Source organism: Anolis carolinensis, chromosome 4, assembly GCF_035594765.1.
Source record: "Anolis carolinensis isolate JA03-04 chromosome 4, rAnoCar3.1.pri, whole genome shotgun sequence".
Classification (NCBI taxonomy): domain Eukaryota; kingdom Metazoa; phylum Chordata; class Lepidosauria; order Squamata; family Dactyloidae; genus Anolis; species Anolis carolinensis.
Window position 1 is genome coordinate 75,611,108 of NC_085844.1, and position 17,405 is coordinate 75,628,512.

Sequence of the window (17,405 nt, forward strand, 5' to 3'; positions counted from 1 at the left end):
CATCACTCTCTAGGACAAGCTAATAATAATAAATAGCAGAAATCCATTTTCATACTACAAAGCTACACTGGTATTTAGATACCTAGTCACATGGCTACTTAATTATGAGTAGCCCACTTCCAACTTCCCTGGAATAGGAGGATAGTACTTTTGTTTCTATTTCTAGCTCAGTTCATCTTCTTCTGATGAAAATCCCAAGAGAGAAAGATCAATGAGAGCAAGAAAGTGTGAATAAAACCTTTGTTATTTATAATGCTCACAAACTAAAGAGTGCACACACTAAGGAATGGAAGAAGACCATGAGGCTCGATTAAATCTGCATTTGATCCTTCATTAGGATGGCTCACACCCTACATTTTTAAGACAACACCTTACCAGATATAATATAACCACAATGGAACATTGGAATTGGCTAAATAGGAAGTCTGAAACAACAAATATAGCTGATCAAAATGTAAACCATCTACATTTTAAATATGTCCTCATTGACTTTTCTCTGGATTTTGATTACTTTTTAATTTTTGTGTCTAGGTGATCACTGTTGTGCTTATTTGTTACTGATGGATCTATACATAACCATACAACAAACACACACATCCTTTATCTGTGGGTTTGTCTTTTTTAGCGTTAACTGCTGTCACTGCTGACAGAAGTGTTTATGGTCTTGGTCCTCCAGTGTGAGTCTATGGTATGCTTGGCCAGAATTTGATCTTCTGTCTTCTTGTTTCTTCCTCTTGTTGTACAAGTGTATATTGAGGAAACTATAAAAGGAAAGTTGGGTTCCTGTGCCTTCATGGGGCAGCAGGTAAGTGGGTGTGGGATGGGGATGAAATTCTCCCGACCATGGGAAATGAAAATATAGATTCAATACTATCTGCCTATTCAGGCATTCACAGCTGGTCTTGGAACATTGCACCTTGCTTCAATAAAGACTAGCTATCATTGTTAAGCATGCCTTACTCAGTTTGACTGACATATATCACATACAACCAGGCTGTGGGAAATTATTCCAATGCTATACAGCATTGCAATTATTTTCCCAACCCTACTATGAAATATATTACAAAGGTAATTTATTGCCATTTCCAAGGAAACCTATTAAAATAGGATGATTTCTCTCATTTTTAATACAGTGCCTTTCATACATGTGGATAGGAAAATAACATATGTTTGTGAAAAACGGATCCAGCACTGGTGACATGAGGTATAAAACAAGGTTGCTAGAATGTATAAAGAAAAAGGTGGAGATAAATACAATGATAGTTTTGCTCTGGACTAGAACCACCACCAATAGCAGCAGCCAGGGGATTTGACAAATAAGTGTGTCAGATGTAAATGTGCAGGTATTTGTCTTGAGCAGGAGAGCTGACCCTGAACAATTAAATGTGCTGTGCATGCACATAAATTTACCGAAAGTCTCCTGAGAATTCCATCACTCATTCTTAATCCCTTTTTAATCTTTAGCATAACAATGGCATACTTTTGAACCAATACTTCACAGAATAAGTACATTAATAAGTGATAGGCAATGAACTTTTATTCAAGGGGACAAAATTTAAAAATAAACATATTTAGTGTAGTAAATTACAGTCTGCTTCTCCCAATCCAGAAATATTTTGGTACACAAGTGGAAGAAATATATATATTGTTGGATCCATTTCTTTAGAAAATTGCAAGTTTTTATCTTATTTGTTCTCTGTAGAGTATTAGCCTGAATAAGAAATAAACAAAAAGAATATACATGAACTGACTGTGCCATTGAAAAGGGACAGAAGACTCTGGACATTATTGCACATGGCTCATGACACAAGCTGCAGCCTCTCCAACTATGAATGAAATTGCTTACCATTGCAGAATCTTATCCTATATTCAGTCCAAACCAGTCTGCAACTCATCTGTAGAAAGTGCTTTTCAAAAAACATGGAAACTCCCATTTTAAAACAGCTGAAAGGGCTCTGAATCTGTGTTTTTGGCTATGTGGCAAATTCAAAAGCACTTCAACAGTGATTTTGGCTACTGTTAAATATCATTGTGGGTGTGTTGGGAGCGTCATTTTCAACTGTTTCACTTCCCCATAACCATAGTACTAGTCATTTTACTTTCGGCATCAGAAGCCATAACTATCCTCTTTCACCCCATTCACCTTTAAAAAACAAAAAAACAAAAACAAAAAAACAAACAAAAAAACAAAAACAAAGCAATTTCAAAGTTCCTTACAGACACTTATAGGAATTTCCCTATTTATTAGGTATTTTCGCACTGTTTCCTTTGTTCTTTGGAAAAGTTTGGAATTGAATTGCTGCAGATTCCAGCCTAAGCTGTTTTGTCAATGAAAAGTAGCCCTCACCTTTACAGAAATACATAAAACAGGAAAATGACAGTAAATGCGAAATACATATTTCTTTTTGTGTTATTATTCAAAATGTTTAAGGGAACAATGCTTGTGAACTAGTAGAAGTATTCAATTGTGAAGCCCGTCTTATGTGATTGTGTACCTCCTCTGAAGAAAAGTGGATGGGGGATGGATGATGGTGAAAAAGAGAGTGGGTGACCGCGTGGTCTCAGCTTATAATAGAAACCTTATCGATAGTTACCATCCCCTGACATTTTTCTACTTGACTGGAAAGTGCCTTAGCCTGGCCTGTCTGGGCACTCACCCAGGCATCATCTTAACCCTCCGATGACCTGGTGCTTCTAGGAACATGTGCCTTGAGGATGATTTTTCCTAATTTCCTAGTCCCCTTGGGAAGATAGGGAGTATTACAAATAAAGTATTCTTATTCTTATTCAACTCCAGCATGTCATCAACACTGGATAGGGGTAGAAAGAGACACCTTGGATATATTTTAATATTTTAATTAGACTGCAGGTTGTTTATTTTGAAGAAATACTAACCATAATTCATTAAGATTTAAAAACTCTGAAGACTTCTGCAAAACACAATAGTGCTCATTATAACAACCTCTATTATCCCTGAATGGGAAATCAAAAAGCAGAATAATTTTGCTTGTCCATTAAAGTAGATAAGTTGATCTGTTATAGACTAATCCTACCCAAATAGTTGAACTTATGCTATCTTTGAACAAGCTGAAACTCTGCTGTGCAGCAGAAAATAATTTATTCAAGTAAGGGATTTTGATGTTTCGGGCTCCAGGACAGTCCTTTGAATTAGCCTTAGAAACTCTTAAAGACTGACATTCAGCCTAATTCGAAACAGTTTTGCCTCAACACATCCTGCATTGTTCAAAACTTTAGAAAAAGCAGAGAGGAGGAGGAGAGAGAAGCTTTGATGGTTCTAACGACGTAAGATGAATATAAGCACAATTTTCTAAACATTAAAATTAGAAACATTTAAACACAGAATGCGCTTTCTCTCGCTGGACCTGTGCCAAATGAAAAGTAGGTCTCTGTGTTTTCCCTGTCCTAGCTGGAGAATGTCATATCTAGACTTGTTTTTAACAGGCTATAGTTAAAAGGAAGAAAAAAAAGAAAACTTTAGAAGAACATCTGTTTACATAATAAAAGTGGAAATATGTATGTATGACGATGACTGGCCAATTTTCTATCGGCTCCCACTTCCATACACATCGACAGATACCCAAACTAGTACAATATAAATAATGGGAGAACATATGTGTTTTCCAGGATCAACTTCCCTATCCATTTTGTAGTAGGAATTGAAGGTGGGGTTAGGATGAACAAAATGTTGATCATCAGACATCAGTTCATCAGACAGCTTACTTGACAGCCTTCACTGAAAATCAGTAAAGCTGACAAGTACCAGGCATAGTGGTGGCCTTCTCATAGTCTTGCCCTCTGTTCTGTGGAATTCCTTCCCAAAATATATCCAGTCTGCTACTATTTCCAGGAAGCTTTCATTTTATATGCTATTTATGTATAATTGTACAATTCATAATACAAACCAGCTTGGGAAAGACTGTCTTTAGAGGTAGCTAAGAAAGGCATGAAATACTGCTTCCACTTATTTTCCTGGACACAAGAACATTGGAGATGGCTTTGCATACCTAAACACACATTCCGTTTCCTCTAGAGTATGCTACACTGAAAGAAACAAAGCCAGTATTCGAGGAATTGAAAACTATTGCCAACACTCTTATCCAATTGGGGGGAAAGGCTGGCAGCCTCTTTGGTAACACATAGTTGGAAAAGCTGGAGGATAGATAGGCATAGTATGGATAAGAATTATTTTTTTCCTTTCCTTTTTAAAAAACGTTCTCTCTTCAGGTTGTTCTTGATCCAAGCTGAGTCTCAGCCCAGTTATATATAAAAGCACTTTATCTGTACATTGCACAAACGTATAAATGGGAAAGTCCCTTGAATGAAATTCTTTTTATGTGAGGCCCTAGAATGCAGAATTTCGCTATAATTCAATTATTTTTATTCTATTATCATTGCCACTATCACCTTTTCTAAAACGCCACCCCATCTAGGTGACCTTTAGTATCAATGGTCCTTTGTCATTCATTTATGTGCTTCAGCAGAAAAATGTAGGTGTCTGATTTAAATCTTACCTTTTGTCATCCAGAGCTTTCACTGTATGTACCCTTTGATTCCCAGCAGGCCTTTGACTGCTTCTGCATTACTGGCTTTCCTTAAAGACATGGCTGCTTTTTAACAAACTTCTTTTCTGTTCAGTGGTACTCAAAGGATACTTTCTATACTATAGCTAAAGATATAGTACTAAAATTAGCTACACCACTCTTCCATTGGGTTGGATTACAACTCTCATCTGACATGACTGAAGTGATGGGGCTCATTTTCCCAAAAGATTTACTTTGTAGCCATCTACTTCCATGTGTTCCCTAACTTCATTTCATAGTAATATATAACTAAAAAACCCAGAAATATGTATGCACATTCTTCATACTTCCTAGTACAGTAGAGTCTCACTTATCCAACATTCTGGATTATCCAACGCATTTTTGTAGTCAATGTTTTCAATACATCGTGATATTTTGGTGCTAAATTCGTAAATACAGTAATTACTACATAGCATTACTGCGTATTAAACTACTTTTTCTGTCACATTTGTTGTACAACATGATGTTTTGGTTCTTAATTTGTAAAATCATAACCTATTTTGATGTTTAATAGGCTTTTTCTAAATCTCGCCTTATTATCCAACATATTTGCTTATCCAACGTTCTGCCGGCCCGTTTATGTTGGATAAGTGAGATTCTACTGTAGTATTGTTCTGTAATGCACGCTGGATTCCTATAACACAAGCAAGAATTGTAACTTGGAATGCAGGAGACATTGTTAATTTCCACTGCTTCTTACTTACATCTCTTGGATATTTCAAATGGGTGTATCTTACTAATCTGAACCCACAAAATGTTCTAAAAAGCACACATAAACATTATTGCCAAACAATTTAGTTAAACGTGTCTAGACACAAGTCTGGTTACCCTACACTAGCCATCGTAACAGTGACAGTGACTGCAAGAATCTTTGGTACATTAAGGATACCCAGGTTCTTCACTTAGAGTGAGCCCATATGGGCAAGAGGGCTAAGACTCACCTCAAATACACTTCTGGCTATCCTCACGACATTCACTGAATTCTGGTGAGTATTCTGGGTTTTAGAAGGCTAAACCAGTTTTGCCTCACTTTGGGCTAAGTTGAGGACTACCATAGAGTTGTTTAAAAAAAAAAAAAAAAAAACTTCAGAGTATACTTTGCTTCAAGGCAATCTGAACAATGGGATAGGATGTGATTATCACACATTCTTCTCTGCGTCTTCTCCCAGTCACCAGAACAGAATCCCAAGGAACCTATCACATGACGCAGGGCAACTTCCAGTGGAGCTCTGTGGGACACTGTTTCGCCAATGTGGAGAAATGGACCTCAGAATGGCTTTGGAGAAGTCTGGTAACACATGACTCCACATTAATGAACACAAAGCAGTACCAGGGAAAGGATGGAAGATCACGTGGGATGGGAGGCCAACCCAGAAGACAGGAAAAGCTGTTAGGAAATTAAGGAAGATGGTTCCCTCTGCTTTCCCTCTCTTTCCCTGCCTCCGTCCTGCTTGTCTGATGAAGTCCCAGGACTAATCTACTGTCCAGATGAGACAATGGCACAAATACCATTTTCTTGCAGTCATCAACTCATGGAAAGGGAATAAATCATGCCCATATCGCTACCACTACCAGTCAGCTATCCAGTTCCATGTAAGCTCATAGCTGATACAGGTGCCCCATCCTTGCCTCCTTCTGGGTCATGAACAGAGGTGCCCACATGATCTGGAAGGATGGGGAAATTGATCTTCTCTTTTTTCTAATTGAACAGGTGCCTTTGCTGATGTCAGAATAGGAGACCTGCAATGTCAGGAACCAGCATGAGGTGATGGTCCAACAGGACTGATGCAGTCTTGGCCTAGCTGGACTGTGAGGACACCAATAAAGCAGTGGATTTGACCAGGTTCACCTGGCCCCAAATTTAGTGGCCAATGCTATAAATGGATCCTTAAGGTCACTACAAGTTTTTTGTGAGAATTGAGAACTTTTGCTTAACCTCCTATCCAGTTGGTCAAATGTTTTCTTAAGATTTTCCAAACTGTCTCCTCTTCTGTGTGGTGAGAATTTCTCTCCTAGAAGCAACAGTTCACTGTTAAAATAAGTTTCAGGACTCTTCATTCCATAATGTTCATCTGGAGGGAAATCTTGCTTTTTAAAATCAGAAACAGACTTATTCATTTATTTACCGTATTTATACCCCGCCTTTCTCTATCGCAAAGGGGACTCAAGGCTGCTTACATATGGCAATTATTCAATGCCTTAAACACATACAAAACATTAAACTTAAAATAAATTGGATTGAAATTAATACATATTAACATTTAAAAACATTACATTCAATATTAAAATCATGCTATCCAGAAATCGTAGTCTAAGGACATCCCACAGTCATTGCACATATTCAAAAAATCTATTATTGTACTGTGCTATTCTCCAAAGGCCTGATCCCAGAGCCAGGTTTTTACTCTTTACTTTCCTTCTGAAGGCTAGGAGGGAGCTGAACTAATGTCACTAGGGAGGGAATTCCACAGCTGAGGGACCACCACTGAGAAGGCCCTGCCTCTCGTCCCCGCCAGTAGCACCTGTGAATCAGTGACTTCTGGTCACTTCCAGTTTTCTTCCTTTCTTTGCAACTTTCTACAGTTTATATGTAGCCTGGAGGGTCCCAGGGCAGGAAACTCTCACAAACATGGTTTAGTTGCCCTCAACTAATGGACAGAATATTGAACACAATAGACCCAGTAACAGTAATGAGCAGCTTCCAGTAAGTGGTTATACATAGACACTATAATGCAATTCAAGGATGGGGTGTCTACAAAATGTACATCTACAGTGCACAATGCAGCACAAATCAAACCAGAAATAGCACATTAAAACAACTCATCAGGAGATCCAAAACAAACTAGATGTTGTTCTAATAAAACCTGGATGTACTCTGATCATCTGCAGCACATTAGCACATCTCAGTGAACTGGCTAAGAAAAAACCCGCATTTTTCAATGGCTGTCTAGCTGTGGATACTGCAGTTCCTGAGTCTGATTCCAAACCACGATCAGCAGACAGTGTGGCCAACATCCCAGCCTCGAATTGGTTCGTAGGCTGTTCATGTAGGTGCTGCACAGTGAAATCGGTTTGTTTTCATCCACTTCCAAATTGTACTATAGTTGTCTGTGTAGAATTGCTCTAAGCTTAGTAAGATTCTGGAAAGATCACTAAATCATCCACATATCTGGCTTTAATGTTAGTATTTTTTTCCATTGCAATGTCCACCAATGGTGAATAGACATATAAAATAAAATGTGACTTTGAAAACAGATATTCTCTTCGTAAGGTTAGACCATCATTCACAGCCATCACTGGATCCTCAGAAATACTGTGCCCTACATTACATTATTCCATACATGTCACCCATCTCTGCTTTCCTGTAATATAGTGAACTGCACATTTTTATTCAAATGAATAAGATATTTCTAGTTAATGGGCACAACAGTAGTCAAATCTCACATATATTTTCTACTGGACAGTATGTGTATATCATTAATATGTCAAATACTAATGTGAAATTTTAAGCTATGAAATCCAGACCCGGCCATCATATTAATCCATTTCTGAAAAATGCTAAGATTCTAGACTGATCATTCTCCCCTGTCATTCTCTAATACTTTATATCATAAAAGCTCTGATGGACCAGAGCATTAACTATCTAATCCAGTATCTTATTACTACAATGTTGAATCTGATGTCTCTGGATAGGCCAGACATGCATACAACATCACCCCCCTAACTCAGCCACAGAAAGTCAAAGATATGCTGTCTCTAATACTTGAAGGAATAATCATCTTGACTAGTCGTCATTGAGCTGGACTCTTCTAATCTCCTCTTAAAGCTATCAAGTAGATGCCCATGACTAAATTCTACAGATGATTCATTGATTGTCTAATTATGCACTGTCTGGGAAAGTACTTTCTCTTGTCAGCTAGAACAGTATTTATTTATTTATTTATTTATTTACCATACTTGTATCCCGCCTTTCTCAACCTCGAAGGAGACTCAAGGCTGCCTTACAAAGCATATAATAGAGAACCTAGAATATATTTCTTATTGAACTTGAACCTCTCAATGGTAACAGCAAATAAAACACAAATTAAAGCATGAATTGCAGGCAAGGGCATTTTCAAGTACATACGGGACAAGCCACTAGAATTGTATTGATCAAAATTAACACCTTGATTTTTACCTAGAAAGCTATTGAGTCAATGAAAATAATGAAACCTAAAGCAAAATACTAAAATATTGTATAACCTATATATAAAGGTTCTTAAACTTTGGTCTTCTAGATGTTTTGGTGTTCAATTCCTGAAAACACAGGACTGCACAGCCAATGAAAAATAATAATGGGAACGCCAAAAAATACTGTGAAGTACTGTTGTGTAGTCCATCTAAAAATGTCAAATTTAGTTTTGTGCATGTGTATCATTAGAAAAATTATTTTCCTTTTTTAAAAAGCATTAGAAATCCCAGTTTATTCCTAAAATGACAATCAGCCGGAAGGGCAACATATTTATTCTATCATGTTATTAAACTGCATGTATTAATCCTATTTTATAAAGGATTGAACATTATTGTATAATATGATTATTTTAGCATGTACTTTTTGTTTTTGTTTTGCTCCATGTAAAGTACAGGTAGTCCCCAATTTACGAACAAGATAGGTTCTGTAGGTTTGTTCTTAAGATGAATTAGTTTGTAAGTCAGAACAGGTACATTTTTAAGTATAACTCCAGCCAATATATATATATATAGAGAGAGAGCATGCCTTGGATAGCATAGGAAGGGGATAACACCCTTGTGGTGTTTGTTTTGCTGTCTGCACCCCTGTTCAGATGATTTCACTTCACTTTCGATCCCTGTGATAACTGGATTTTGGGGAAAAAACGGGTGTGTTGTATAAACAAGGATTGGCGAGAAAGCTTCAGCGGGGACGCCTTTTCCCCATGAGAACTCTTTCTGGAATGAATTTCCCTTCCTAGGGGTAGATTTCTCTCACTTCCCGCTGTCTCACCCCATTCTTTCCTATGAGTCGTTTGTAAGTTGAATGTTTGTAACTTGGAGACTGCCTGTACTAGAAAATCTGATGCATTTAAGAAAAAAGAAATAGTCCCTGGAATTTATGCAAGAGACAGCATTTTAAAACAATGTTCATTAGTTTAAATGAAAAATACAAATCATACTTAAAATTGTGTGTGAAAAGGGGAGTTGGGCAGCAGTTACTACCATGTTTTGTTTTTTAGCTACAGCAATATTTTACTTGCCACTGCCTTAATTTTTTAAAATATATATACTGGGTTTAAAGGACTTGGTTTTTTATGTTACAGTGTTCCCTCACTTATCGCAGGGGTTATGTTCTAGGACCACCTGCAATAAGTGAAAATCCGCGAAGTAGGGACACTATATTTATTTTAATATTTATACCTTATTTTAGTAGTTAGGTGGCCTTTTTCTTCTTCGCAAGCCCGTTTTGCACTGTAGTTGTTTTAGTTTGGAGAGGCGGGAAGCAATTTGGCAGAGAAGGCTGTAAACCTGCAACTCCCAGGATTCCCGGGGAGCCAGTGAAGCCTTCTTGGAAAAGAGGGTGGGGCAAGAGCGCATGTGCAAAAGGCAGGCGCCGTTGCGGCCTAGTCCTCTGTGAATTGCTTTGTGTTGTTTAATTGGTTAGTTCGATAGATACTACTTTTGATTGGATAGCATTAAGGTCCAAGGCATTCTGAGAGTGCCTTGGACCACAAAAAAAAAAAACCGCAAAAGGGTGTGAAAAGCAAACCGCGAAATAACAAGGGAAGACTGTACACTGCTTTAGCATAAATATTTCCAATAAGAGAACAGGGGTTCCTGCCCTCATGAAGCTGGAGTATGATCAATATTAAGAACATTTAAGTATATTTTCCAGGCCACATTAGAGCTCCAGTGCAAAATTCATGTCCACCAATAAATTGATTCTTATTATTCAAATAGAATGCGAGAAAAATAATCTCACACTGATCCAGTTTTCACTGCATACATCATGAAAATGTGAAAGAATTGAATAAGCAAGGGCCAAATAAAGTGTATAAAATGTACACTGGTTAAAAATATGGCAGGCAAAAAGAAACCCTCTATTTCTATCACTCTGCCCTCTTCCTTTTTGCCCTGCGATGAGATCTTCAGTACTGCAAGTTAAGTAATGGCACCAACAATTTGGCATTACTAAGTTTTACTGGCTGTTACTAATACTTTGGAGCACAACAGACATTTTATTGCAGGTTTCTAGACTCCAGTTCATAATATTTGTTTCACAATTAGCTACTTCAAGGACACAAAAAACCATTAATGACCATATATGTGTTTTTGGTCCAGGAGCTGGGAATGAACCTGGATTTAGCTGTTCCTTCCCTGAATCACATACCTTTCTGTCCCCTTTAATGATTCTACAGTTGCTTCTATGCTCACCATACCTTACCAGTTAGTAAATTTAAACCTAGGAGGTGAATCACTAGCCACTAACCTCATGTTTCTTCTGCTGAAGCCAACAGGAAAATTCCAGGAAGAATAGCTACCAAATTCTCAATAAAAGGGCTGAGAGAGGTGGAATCTCCCTGTTTGGCTAACATTATTTGGATACAACATGCAAGCAATACAGACTCTTGTGTCAGTCTTCCGTTGCTTTAGTCTACCACAACTCATCATCCTGTCCACTGACCTTAGGCAAATTTCATTACAATTTGCTGCAGCTTATTCATAGTCTGCAAATATAACTAGGGGACAGGCTGGACCAGGAATGTCTAAAAGATCTCGACTGAGTAATTAGAACTAAGAATGCTCTCTGCTCACATGCCAGTTGTGGCTCATCACATTACGTGGGGTCAGGAAGGAATGTTTACCCCATGGGTCAGATTGACTAGCGATTCTGGATTTTTGTTTCTGTTGGGTGGAGATGGAGACATCTGGCCTGTACTTCCTTTTTAATGTCTTACCTTGCTAAATGGCTAAGGCTTTCGCTGCTTACTTTCTGATATAGCACACTGTGACAATAAAACTATAAAGGGAGAGTGCCATTAATAGCATGCCTTATATAGGACTATTGTTATGAGTGTTTTGCAATTCTTACTGCTGCAAAATGTTTCAGCCATATAGCTTTCCAGTGTGTCCCTTACAATCTGACACTGGCCCTATATCCATTTCAATATGTTTCTGGATCTAAGAAGTGGGGCTTGTATCTATGTACAAAGCTATAAACAGCTTTCAACCATATTTGAAAGACCATCATTGCTTATACCATCCTGCTCATTTTGTAATCTTCTTTGAAAGTCCTGCTATTTAGGTTGATGGGAAAGGGGGACATCGTCTTTTCTATGGAGCATTCTTCCTGGGAAAATTATAATTGTGTTTTTGAGGGCTCATGGCCAGAATCACAGGGTTGTTGTGTGTTTTCCAGGCTGTATGACCATGTTCTGTCCTGATGTTTCAGCCATATCTATGGCAGACATCCTCAGAGGTTGTGAGGTACAGTATATACCTCACAACCTTTGAGCAGGTATGTAGCTGGGGGGGGGGGGGGGGGCTTGAGGGGCTTCACCCCCCCCCCCCCCCGAAATTCTCAGGGTGTTCCGCGAGAAGGCCTTACATTTATTATTTAAACTGTTATGTTTATTCGTATCATGATCTGATCACCATGCTCAATATATCCCATATGCATGGGGGCATTGGGATAACAATGCTAGGGTAGATCCTCTCTCATTCACACTCAGTCCCCCCCCCCCCCCCCAAATCAAAATCCTGGCTATGGGCCTGCCTCTGAGGATTCCTACCATAGATGTGGGTGAAAAATCAGGACAGAATGCTTCTGGAACATGGCTATACAGCCTGGAAAACACACAACAAACCCAAAATTAGAATTATGTGTCTTCAAGCTGTTTGTAATCTTATAGCAGGGTTTTTTTTTTTTACATTTTCATTACATTACATCAAATTATACATTTTGCAAAAAGTTTCAATTTTGATATATTTCTCCATACACCTGTTCTTTCTTTTTAGAGAACCTCAATTCTTTTCTAAATGATCTCACTGCTGTCATTATGGAAATAAGAAAAGGATTATACTTTCTATTTAAAACTACTGGAGCAATACAACTTTAACATATTCTTTCTTAAGAAGCACTGACCAGAAACAAAAATAAGATTCATGATTACAAGCAAACAATCTTGACTAAGTGTTAATTTATAGGAATTTAGGATTGTCATCAAAAAGTCCAGGGTGAGAATAGGGAACCACACAATATTCACAGAAAAGTACACTGATTTAGTTAGCATTTATATAATTCCTTCAATCCTTGGGCAAGGAAAATATTTGTCTAGAAGCTATAGAAGCAATGTCTTCTCTACATACGAAAAAGTAAGCAATTTCCCCCATCACTTCAGATCTATATGCAACACCAAAGCAATCCAGATATGCATGTTTGTGCCTTGGAGTCAAAAAGCTCAATTCCATGTATGAATGAAGGAAAAAACACTAATCACCCTCCTAATTTATATTTACAGCATGTAATAAAAGCTGGTAATCACAGCTTCATTCAATCCCCAGCATCCCATCCATTTGGTTTAAAAAAACAAAAACAAAAAACCTCACACACCTACTAGTTGTATAGATACAAATGAAGTGACTGCTTCCTTTTCAAGCAAACAAGATGAGGGGGAAAGCCCTTCTCAAAACAGGAGAAAACACAAAATATCCTATGATATTTTCTATGTAACATCATTTCACGAAATAAAACAGTCCAAGATCTGCCTTCCCCCTAGATAGGAAAAGAAATAGGTCAAAGAAGAAAGCGTCTTTCGCTCCCTTTTTCATATGTTTGCAGAAAGAAAAAATAAAGCAGACAAATCTACATAACGCTGAACCGAATCTCTTTAATTCCAGTCAGCTTTTATCATTCAATCCGAGAGACTGCATGTGGAAAAATGCATGTTAATTCCCCCTAGCAACAGCGGCAACCTATCAGAAGGCTCCATGCACCATGCAGCTGCCAGCCAGCCAGCAAGAATAGCTCGAAGTAGGTCAGGCCTGTATTTCTAAAAATGCCACGGTCTAGTAACCTCACTGTCCCGTCTGTCAGCCCTGCCCCATAATAACCTCCATTGCTCTGGCGACACAATGACACACTACTCTGGGAGAGCAGCATCAAAGCAGGCAGCCTTATCAGAAGAAGGCAGGGTTGCTGAATGAAAGACCTTTCCAGGGACAGCATGAATCAGACAGCCGCTCATGTCCGCCAGCATTTCGCTCTGGAGACAGGCCCAGCATTTTTGAAGTTGCTTGCACAAACCAAATGAAATCCTTCCATGCTGAGGGGTGCCCAGAACAACATCATCCTGGCTCCCAGTGATGTTATTATGCACATCACCCAAGTCCCCAAATGTAAGACTGGATGATTGGCAGCTTTGGTGACCTTGGATCCATTAAACACTGTTTTTAAAAAGGGCAGTGCGTGTAACACAAAATAACTGCTGGTTTCGAGCTGACCTCGGCCCTCTCTCCCAAACCAGTGCACATTTTCCCAGACCAAAATATACACGTTTGCACAATGTAGTCTATTTTAGGCGCATTATTAAGGAGAGCTAAACAAACAAGAGCTGAACTGAAGCTGACTTCTGCAGTGAATCTGGGAAAACAGAAAAGGCTCTGAGCAGTTTGGGCAGCCCAGAGCACAAGGGGAGAAACACAAACCGCACGTTGCAATAAAAGCCAGGAAAGCACGGCATCAAAGGAAACTGGAAAAGGCCAATCGCAGATTAGGCGCCTCCCACATCCTCCTCCTCCTCACAGCTTGCATGCAGCAAGACACTCCTAATGGAAATCTAAAGCAGAGTATCTCTCTGTAAGGCACAGCTTTTATGCTCTCAGAAACGCTTTGCAAGATTTACTGCAGATTTAGAAACACTGTACAAAAGTCTATCAATCTAACACCAAGCTATTTCCACAGTGAAGTAAAATTATGAATTGTAAACTATATAGCAAAACAACTCAAAACTATAAAGCAGTAAGAAAAAGAAATGTCTTCATATTTTGCTATAATACAAAACATGTCCACAATTGCTCTAGTTTACTTTTTAATATATTTGTGATGTACCCATGTCAGCCACCTAGACATGGAGCCCATAGTTAGAGGCCATACACAGTCGTACAAATTGGCTGGGAGTAACTGGCCCCCTTTTTTCATCTTTACTTTCTGCTTTGCAAAACCATCTTCCCTACAACCCCACCCCCTTCCTGCTCCCTGGCTTTGAACTTGTTAATTCAGCCCTCAACTATGTAGAACTCAGCAAACCCTATAATGTGTCATCCATCCCCTTTTGATTCATGAACGCAGCAGATTCATTAATCCATTTGCCCTTGTTTGAACCAGGCTTGATAACTAGGTTATGACTATCTTCCTCACTTTGTGGCACACATCACAGTTATTCTTGGAGAGATATGGTCGCTGACGTAACCACGGACTGCTAATTACAAGCTGCTGACATTTTGCTGGTCTATGCAGCTTTGTATGAGTTACAAGCCTCTCTCTCTTTCCCTTTCCACTCCCACTGCTCTTGTTTTAAAATATCCAAGGCTTAGCTGGAACCACAGTATCTGAGGATGAGGTATAGCTCCCTTGCAGAACAACATTGATTTTTCTAATTCCACTCTTTCCCTATCCCATAAAGCAAACAGAAAATGCCATTCTCCAACAGCTGGGTATGATATAATCTAACAAACAGCCATCTTTTGGGTATTGTATTGTTTTGTTTTGAGAGAGCGCACTGTGACCACTGAAAATTTCCCCTTAGATGCACATTAAGAAGAATGTATGCTCTCTGGATTTAAAGGAACACGTGTGTGCGCAACCCACTCACCCCCCCCCCCCTCACACACACACACACACAAACAGCTGCTGAAAATTCTGCCAGGCTTCCTCCATTTGTCTGCAGCATGTGTTTCTTTTCACTTAATTTGGCCCATTACACAGATGTGACCACCCTGGGCGATTCAGCAATATTCACCATTCAAAATACACGGATGTCTTCTGTATTCTAAAAAGTTCAGCTGTTCTTTTTAAAAAGAGACAGAGACACATGAAAGAAAAAGAGAGCTCTTCCTCTTCTGCTGCCATCTATATAGCACCAGGAAAAGAAAGACACTACTGAGGATTAAGGAGCAAAATCAAGTACTGTGAGGTTTTTCAGTAGGGCTCCGATCTCCTTTTTTTAAAATTAAAAAAGGCTCACTTTGAAATGCATTAAAAATGTAAATACATTACTGATTTCATCTTGGTTGAATGCTCAGCCATCTGAAAATGCAAAGTTGCCAGCTGGGCTACAAAAGTCATCTGGGAGAATTTATTTTGATTAGACTGACCACACTTCTATTTACAATATAGAATTTTTCCCCCTGCTAGACTAAGTACAGCTGTGTTTATAAAGATTTTAAGGATGAAGGGCAGGAGGGGCTCCTCCCTGGATCATACAGAAGTCCCAATGCTTCAAGGCATTAAAAGAAAAAGGGAGAAAGAGAAAAAAATACTTCCTAGGACCTTCCCTATAAATATGTTGGTTTCAAACAAGATAACTGTCTCTTCTGGGAGAATACATATATAATCTGGTTGCAGAAAATATACACTTTAACCGAACCTGATGCAACACCCTGAAAGATTCCCTGTGCATCCCTGAGTCACAAAGCTTTCTATCTCAAGGCACATATGTACAAACACAGACATACATATATACGGTACACTTCTTTTTCCTCCCACAAGGTGTTTGTGTCTTTCCAGCCACATGCACCTTTCGTTTCCTCTGCAGCCCCATTGGGGGTGTTCAGATTACAATTCAGAGTCCCTCCACCCAAGCACAGTTTCATAAATTATGCCATCATCATTGCTGGTATGAACAGACACCGAATCGGACAATCAAACAGCATGCAGCCTTTCTTCTCCCTTGTCCTTTGCTGGCTTGCTCTTTTCCAATCTTTTCCTCCCATGGCTATGCTCTGACAGGCACACATATCAAACGCTTTCTTTATCCGTCTCCAACACAGCTCTCCTCTGAGGTGAAATACTGCAGCACCATGGCTTTCCCCATAATAATCCTTTCGAGCAGCAGTAGTTGGATTCTTCCTGTTGATGCCCTTTCCATGCGTACGTGCTGTTGGTGCCCTCGTTGTACACTGGAATCATATCTCTTTAAGCCTTTACTTCCCCAAACCTTTAACTCACATTTTGTTACCCTTTGAGGAGGGGTAGAAAATAAACCTTGCGTCACACATTTCTTCTTTTCCAGCAGCATTTCCCTGCCCTGTTTTCATCGTGCTTTTTTAATTTGCAGGATGACAAGTGATTCTCCCACAGTCCGAGCCAGGTGGAAATCCAGGCAGGCAGGAGCAACCCCATCAGCAGCAACAGCAGCAGCCACCCAGGTAAATGGGGGAAGCAGGATATGCCGAAAGTGGTGCAGCGTCATCGCTCTGAGAGAAGACGAAATCGCTCCTTCCAAACAGCGTGGCTCAAATCCTGCAGGAAGTAGGGAGCAGGAGTGCCCTTCACCCCACCCCACCCAAAAATGAAATCGTCATACAGCAAGCCACTAGTAACGCAACTTTATTTCTGTCATTTTGGATTTGGATTTCTGTGCTGCTGAGGGTTACTGTCCAGGAGTGAAGCGTCACAAAAGCTCTCTTTCTTAAACTGCAACAATCTGAACATCGTACGAGAAACCACATGATGCACCGGCAGTCGGATGAAGACACGATCAACTATTTCACAGAACAAATGGCAGCACCCACAAATAATAATCTGGAATG

The 17,405-nt window shown here is 39.2% G+C and overlaps 1 long non-coding RNA gene across 3 annotated transcripts in view; it reads right to left on the reverse strand.

Moving 5' to 3' along the window:
• The window catches only part of LOC103278564 (RNA-directed DNA polymerase from mobile element jockey), a 406,813-nt gene that overhangs the window by 87,096 nt on the left and 302,312 nt on the right, over positions 1–17,405 (reverse strand). The window lies entirely within an intron of this gene.